This window comes from Lactuca virosa, chromosome 4 (assembly GCF_052849685.1).
Source record: "Lactuca virosa cultivar CGN04683 chromosome 4, Lactuca_virosa_CGN04683_v6, whole genome shotgun sequence".
Classification (NCBI taxonomy): domain Eukaryota; kingdom Viridiplantae; phylum Streptophyta; class Magnoliopsida; order Asterales; family Asteraceae; genus Lactuca; species Lactuca virosa.
This window is the reverse complement of record NC_136429.1, coordinates 453,006,085-453,014,694: the sequence shown is the minus strand read 5'-3', so window position 1 is coordinate 453,014,694 and position 8,610 is coordinate 453,006,085.

Sequence of the window (8,610 nt, the reverse complement as noted above, 5' to 3'; positions counted from 1 at the left end):
CCCCCCTTAAAACTTAAGAAAAACATGAAAAGATAGGGGTATGAACTCACCTTGAGTGATTTTAGTAGATGGATGATGGAGAAAGGTAGTGTTCAACTCAGGAACACTAAGAAGATGCCTTGAAGGTTCGAAGATCTAACATGAATGTGATGATGTTTGTGTAAAATATCTATGATTTGAGTAGAAGGAAGTGAAATAATTATATGGAGGATGAATATACTTACCAAAAGTGGAAAAAAGCTTGGAAGAAGGCCCTTGAATCTTGAATTTTAGTGAGAGAATTGAGAGAGAAAATGTGTTTAATCTTTGGTGGAAGAATGAGAAAATGAGAGAGAGTGTTAGGAGAGAGGATAGATTTTAGCCTTAGACAAGGAATGGGGTTGGGAAATGATGGGAAAAGGATGATGAATGACCAGGTATGGTGGGGGGGTATGGGCTGGTCATGGAGTGGGTGTGGGTGGTTGTTTGTGTCATAAACTAATGTAAAGTCAACACTCCACCTCAAGATCTTACTTAATAGATTTTATTCTTAATTAAGAATTTCCCTAAAAATATGTTGAATTTATGAATGAATATATGGGGTCTTATATGTCAAAATATAAGTTTGGGTGAAAATCCCTCGTTAAAATAATTAAAAACGGGCATAAAACGGGGTCGTGGTCGAAAACCGGGTGGAAAGTGGCAAATCCGAAGTCAGGGCATGGCTTCGAGTCTTAGCAGCCTTAGAACCGGAGTGGCTTGGTCGCTGAATTAGGTCCGAGGGGGAGGGGACTGCGGTCCGAGCAGGTACCGCAGGTGGCTCGTTAGGAGGGATCATAGGCGAAGTTTGGATTCGGTGCTCCAGGTCCGATGGCTGCGGTCCGATGGCTGGGGCTTGATGGTTGCGGCTCGATGGCTGCGGCTACTCAAGGAGACTCCGGTCTTGGTTCTTGGGCTTCGGCTCAAGGAGGGTTTGGTCCCTATAGAGGGACTTCGGCCCTAAGAGGCTATTTTCCAACGTATCTCCCCTTTTCGAATGGTTTTTCACCAAGTCAAGTGTCGGGATGCCCCAAATGATTACAAAACTCAAAAGAGGTTTTGAGAGAGATTTGGGAGAGATTTCACGTTCTTGGAGAGATTTCTCATACAGAGAGAGATTTGGGAGATATTTCACATTCTTGGAGAGATTTCTCGTACAGAGAGAGATTTGGGAGAGATTTCACATTCTTGGAGAGATTTCTCATACAGAGAGAGAGTTGGGAGCGATTTCTCCTACTTAGAGAGTTTTGGGAGAGTTAGAGTGAAAGAGATTGGGAGAGACTTCTTTTGCGACCTTTTTGAGTGTTTGGCTTCGCAACGCAAGGTTCTTGCACTCTGTTAAGCCTTGTTATGAATGTTATACGCTCTCGAGGGGTATGGAATAATGTTTTATCGAGTAGATTCATCACTTGCCCTGATTAGGGTTTAGAATTTCCGAACACGTGAAAACTCTAAGTGATACTTTGTATTACGATTGCGAGTTGTTCGATAAGAAACATAATGGAAACCCTAATATACAAGGGTTAGATGAGTTGACCGATTTGACTTGTTGACTTTAGTTGACTTTGACTTGGCCAAAATTGATGGTTGTCACATCATCCCCCCGTTAGAAAGAATTTTGTCCCAAAATTTGTGTTTCGACTGGGACTTCAAGAATTTGGAGGAAAGATGGGGGAACTTTTCGTAGTATAAGAAATCGATATGGTGGGGAACAACCTGCCTGATGTTTAAAGGACGACCTTGGAATTTCTTATTGTAACTGGAGCTGAGTCGATTTAAAGGAGTTATTGTTTTGGAATGATAGTGTATTCTACGTGTGCCTTTATGCTCTCCGCTTTATACTTGGTATTACCACTATGAATATATTACAATGTAATTTGTGAGTACTAGTATTACGAATGCTTCAACAAATTGTGATGAAATTCGCATTATAAGTCCTACCAGTTCTTTTATAATCGCTTGATGTTAACTAGTCGTATATCATTAAGATTACAAGGGGATTCGGATGGGTGACCCCGCCTTAAGCCCACAACCAAACAAGGAACAGGAAATGAGGCGGAATCACACATTCTAAGTCCGTAGAATCTTAATGATATATGACCATAATGTTTACACTAGCCATCATAGATTCGCTTGTAAAAACCTTGCATTTTTATATAGGAGGTAAGACTTATTTGGGTTTTGTCGTGTTCTCGAGATTTATGGTTGGTATACTTTAATCAATGCTAGATTTAGTAAAAAAAAATTTAAACGTCGATGTCAGAAACACGTACTGATATTTATGGGCGGTTTCGGGGTGGTCTCTCCGGCAGTGATCGCGAGCACCCTTCCACCATCACCGGCATTTCGTGCACTTGGGCAATCCCTTTTAAAGTGTCCCGTTTCGCCGCACTGGTAACAGGCTGGGCTAACTCTAGTGTTGGGGACCTGGTTGATGGGTCGTGTTGGTGCCTTACAGAAACGGACAGTGTGCCCCTTTCTGTTGCAATTTTTGCAATGCATCTCTCGGCAAGCCCCAGTGTGATGGAAGTTACACTCGTTGCATTTCGGAAGGGTTCCAGCGTATCGATTTATTGGTGCTGGCGTGGCGTGCGTTGTGGCAGCATGAACAACAACGATCTGTTGCTTCTTAGTGAAGTCCTGGGCTGGTTGGTCCATCTTGCTGTCCCAGAGCTTCCTTTTGTTGTTTCCTCCTCTTGCTTGATCAGGGGTGGTTGTCGTAGTGTCACGGCTGGCACGATGGTCTATGAGTTGTTGTGCCAATTTCCTTGGCACTCTCAAAGGTAGTTGGTCTTGAGGCCAACACGCTATCCTGAATTTGGGGGGACAATCCCCATAGGTATCGCTCCAACTTTTTGCTTTCCGGGGTGACCATAGCGGGACAAAGGAGTGCTAGATCACAGAATCGGACGGTATAGGTTGCAAGGTCAGAGCCTATCATCTTGAGGTTCCACAGTTCTTACTCTAGCTTTTGCACCTCGCCCCTTGGGCAATACTCTTTCAGCATCTTTGCCTTCAAGTCCTCCCAACTCATCGAGTTAGCCACTGTAAGCGTCAGTGACTTAACATGGCCGTTCCACCAAGTAAGGGCCCAGCCGGAGAAAGTGCGAGCTACGAATTTGACCTTGCTCGCTTCGGGGCACGCACAGATCTCGAAGACAGATTCGGTCTTCTCGAACCACTGCATCAAATCGATGACTTCCCCGCTACCATTGAACGAATCGGATTTACCATTGGTGAAGTCCTTAAAGGGGCATTCTCTAGAACGCCCATGGCTATCTCCTTGAGTGGAGTTGTTAGTACCGCTCCCTGTCCGTCCTGCACCATCAGTGCTGATTTAGGACATAGCAGCTGCCACCGCGGCCGTGACCGCAGCTTCGAACATAACAGGATCATATTGGGGAGGCGGCGGTGGTGGATTTGTTTGCGTTCCGCTAGTGCGTCTAACAGACCTTCGAGGCGGCATCTTTCTGTTATAGGATTTCAAATACGAAATGAGTATAAGTCTTTTAGTAATGGTTATTAGTCGGGCGCCGTAAAAACTAGGTTATTAGTTTTCAAGTATAGTATTTTCCGATTTTTCGAATGTGGAAAACAATTCATAATAGAGGTCTATATAAATAAACTTATGAATTTAGTAGAAATGACTCGATCGTAAACTTGTGATTTGTTCCATGCCCGATCCACCCCTAAGATCACCCAATGTATAACAGTTGTGTGTAATTAAGGTCCGATAGGTCGTTGAACTTAATGAGTCTGCCCTAAGCCCACAACCAAACAAGGAACAGGACCTAAGGCGGACTTACCATTTCTAAGCCGATCGTCTCTTAATTACACATAACCTTGAGGTATATATCAAGTAATCTTAGAGTTACCATAAGCAAATTGTTTGTAATATATGTGGTAAACTCCCACTGAAATAAAATGCATGCCAATTTTTATTGATATACATTGGTTATATCCTTACCATTTATATACACACGTAATAAATTTCGCACTTTACTGAACTATTCTCGGTGTTTCTGCTAACGTCCCTGAGACGGAGTTATGGTAGTGGGTAGAAGTGGGTTTTGTACGGGCGTTAAGATTTACCCATCACGTTGCTCGTGCAAGAATAGGGGTAGAAGAGATAATTAATAGACGTCTAATCCTATAATTACTTATAGCGGGTGATCCTTATTAGTCACGTCTATAATCACATAGTGCATACCAGTTATACATAACCGGAGATAGAATAGACCTTCGAATAAATGACTCTACTCTAAGTCCACAACCAAACAAGGAACAGGAAGTAGAGCAATAGTCATAGATTCTGAGTCTATAATATCTTTAATTATGTATAACCTTAGCGTATGCACTCGGTCATTATAGACCTACTAATAGGGGTCTTTAGTTTTCACATAAGTTGGTTATAGTATCACCAAATACTCCTATAGTATTTTAATGTTTGTCTTATGTTTTCGATGTTTGTTTGTAGATAGAGTTGGTAAGTTTTTAGACTTGTTGCAACGCCACAACCATTCTCGGGAATATGCTAATCACTTCTGGGTTAGACGTAGTTGATCAGGCTATGTCATTCCCAGACCTGACCATAAATCCCCAAGCCTACTTGTGCCGTTCAACAATCATAACTTTTGTTTTGTTCTAGTACGATGCTGACCTTAGTATGTATGCATGCACGTATACTCTTAACACAAAACTATTTATTTCTAAAAGTATAGTCTTTCGAAAATGTTTAATCGGAGACTTTAGTCCCAATGTATTTATAGTTTGTATATCTTATGTGGTTCGATATACTTAGTTCACTATAAACAATGCACTGATACCAATCTGTCACACCCCCAAACCAAGGATAGCGGAAACGTCCGGGGGTGGAGGACTTCATGTATAGTATCACAACAACGAGTATAATAGTGCTCAAAGTAAATACAACCATCATAAATATAATTGAAAAGGTTACACCGTAGTATATGTTTACATGTTTCAAAATCAATTACATTATCACGACAAAATGAACTGTTTGACGATTTTAATGTCCCATCCTCAAAGTGCTGATGTTTTCCTGTTTCACTGATTTCCTTGAGAATACAAGTAGTTTTGAAAAGTGTCAACAATTAAGTTGGTGAGTTCATAAGAGTGTTGTTTGAGGAAGAAACCGTTTTCCTTGTAAAAGCGATAGAGTATGATTTCTAGAAAATCCAATATTTTCTTAGTTAAGTGTGAGATGAATGCTCCTATGTTATGCGATAATGAACCCTAGAACGACCCATAGATTCCTCCTATAATCGCCCAACGTATATAAGTTATATAAAATTCAAGTTAAATAAACCGTTGAATGTAATGGGTCTGCCCTAGGTCCACAACCAAACAAGGAACAGGAGATAAGGCGGGCCCACCAATTCTAAGTCGATTGTGACTAAATGCTTATATAACTCTAGCATATACATTTAGCAATTATAGCTGAAATCTAACAATTCTAGATGAAATGTAGTTTTAACAGAACTATGTTTCCAAAGAAAATCATATATATTCTTTATGAAAGTTATGTGGTCCTAAATCCCAGGACCGGAAGTAAACAAGTATTTTCCATACTTAAAGTGATTCATGCAAGTTTAAATCGACATAAACTCGTTTGATTTAGAGGTAAACCCTTTTTCAAAGTAGAATTTTCCATGTAAACTTGAAAGATTGTTAACTACCTATGTGAGTCGCTATAACCATACTATGACGAGAAATAACCTGCACAATGTTTTTCAGACGTTAAGATACTACGACTCTTGTCACCCGTAGACCTGCAGGTCCCACTGTAGCTAGCAGCAAGGTGTGGGGGTGTCAAACCCAATATAGATCTATACACAATTATCACGCTCTCCCTACAAGAGACTCTGGTTATAACTTACAGGAATTGGGATCCCGTACTCGTACGTACAGGGAGAGAATTGCCTCACAACCTAAGTTAACTAGTTTACACATAGTTTGATATTAAAACCTCTTCCGTGGAGGAAGAAAAATCACCTTCTTTGAATAAATAGTGATATGAAATCCTTAAACTATTACTATTATAGTTTATCACGTAGGATATGAAAAACCCATTTGTTTTGAGAGTAAAACTTTTTTCGTGTAGTAAAATCCATAAACTATACTTATTGAAGTTTATTATATGTATTCAAAACGAATGAGTAAACCTTATCATAAACGACTAAATTTCAGTTTATGATGATAAACTAACAAGATAATACATTCAATATTTAGAACTTATGGTTATACACTTTGCTCAACATATTACAAAGTGTTATGAAAGTTATAAGTTGTTAACTAATTTTTAACCATTCTGCACTGTTTTAGAAAAATCATAGAAAAATCATACGAAGTCGAAAACTAAATCTGTAAACTCTGAGAATACTTAAAATGTGTCTAGTTAGTTCATAATTTTTATTATGATTTTTGGAAGTCTTTAACTTGTGTTAAAATGTTCATATTCACAGACTGGTCCGAATTCGTTTTTGAAATGATAGGCAGGTTTGTAAAAATCACCATAAATCGTAGAAACATCGTATGGTGATGGGCAAGTAGTTATTTTAAAGTTATGAACCTGACCTATTTGCACCTAATACAGTTTTGAAAATTAAATGTTTAAGTTGACCAAAACAGTCTGTGAATGGAGTTGAACTTTTCTGATGGAGGCTGTTAAATGAGTTTAGTTATGTTATTGGTGTTTTAACTTATATTCCCCCCCCCCCCCCTTAAAACTTAAGAAAAACAAGAAAAAATAGGGGTATGAACTCACCTTGAGTGATTTCAGTAGATGGATGATGGAGAAAGGTAGTGTTCAACTCAAGAACACTAAGAAGATGCCTTGAAGGTTCGAAGATCTAACATGAATGTGATGATGTATGTGTAAAATATCTATGATTTGAGTTGAAGGAAGTGAAATAATTACATGGAGGATGAATATACTTACCAAAAGTGGAAGAAAGCTTGGAAGGAGGCCCTTGAATCTCGAATTTTAGTGAGAGAATTGAGAGAGAAAATGTGTTTAATCTTTGGTGGAAGAATGAGAAAATGAGAGAGAGTGTTAGGAGAGAGGATAGATTTCAGCCTTAGAAAAGGAATGGGGTTGGGAAATGATGGGAAAAGGACGATGAATGACCAGGTATGGTGGGGGGGTGTGGGCTGGTCATGGAGTGGGTGTGGGTGGTTGCTTGTGTCATAAACTAAAGTAAAGTCAACACTCCACCTCAAGATCTTACTTAATAGATTTTATTCTTAATTAAGAATTTCCCTAAAAATATGTTGAATTTATGAATATATGGGGTCTTATATGTCAAAATATAAGTTTGGGTGAAAATCCCTCGTTAAAATAATTAAAGACGGGCTTAAAACGGAGTCGTGATCGAAAACCGGGTGGAAAGTGGCAAATCCGAAGTCAGGGCTTGGCTTCGGGTCTTAGCAGCCTTAGAACCGGAGTGGCTTGGTCGCTGAATTAGGTCTGAGGGGGAGGGGACTGCGGTCCGAGCAGGTACCGCAGGCGGCTCGTTAGGAGGGACCATAGGCGAAGTTCGGATGCGGTGCTCCAGGTCCGATGGCTGCGGCTTGATGGCTGCGGCTCGATGGCTGCGGCTACTCAAGGAGACTCCGGTCTTGGTTCTTGGGCTTCGGCTCAAGGAGGGATTGGTCCCTATAGAGGGACTTCGGCCCTAAGAGGCTATTTTCCAAGGTATCACCCCTTTTCGAATGGTTTTTCACCAAGTCAAATGTCGGGATGCCCCAAATGATTACAAAACTCAAAAGAGGTTTTGAGAGAGATTTGGGAGAGATTTCATGTTCTTGGAGAGATTTCTCATACAGAGAGAGATTTGGGAGAGATTTCACATTCTTGGAGAGATTTCTCGTACAGAGAGGGATTTGGGAGAGATTTCACATTCTTGGAGAGATTTGTCATACAGAGGGAGATTTGGGAGCGATTTCTCCTACTTAGAGAGTTTTAGGAGAGTTAGAGTGAAAGAGATTGGGAGAGACTTCTTTTGTGACCTTTTTGAGTGTCTGGCTTCGCAACGCAAGGTTCTTACACTCTGTTAAGCCTTGTTATGAATGTTATACGCTCTTGAGGGGTATGGAATAATGTTTTATCGAGTAGATTCATCACTTGCCCTGATTAGGGTTTAGAATTTCCGAACACGTGAAAACTCTAAGTGATACTTTGTATTACGATTGCGAGTTGTTCGATAATGGAAACCCTAATATACAAGGGTTAGATGAGTTGACCGGTTTGACTTGTTGACTTTAGTTGACTTTGACATGGCCAAAATTGACGGTTGTCACATTGTCCCTGCGCATTGATCTTGTTCTCACATTCTAGCTCAGCCGGTGTGTAGTATGGTGAAAGGGTTGGCTTTGACGGGTGCTCAGCTGGAGTATAATCGAGCTCAGAGTCATCACCGTCCTCCATGGTATCGACTGAGTCATCAAGTACTATACGCTCCTCCTATGATGAGCAAGCTTCCCTCCATGATCCATCGCAATCCATGATCTCGACAAACCTACATAAGACATCAAACAGGAAGATATTTATGAGAGATGTGATGATCAATT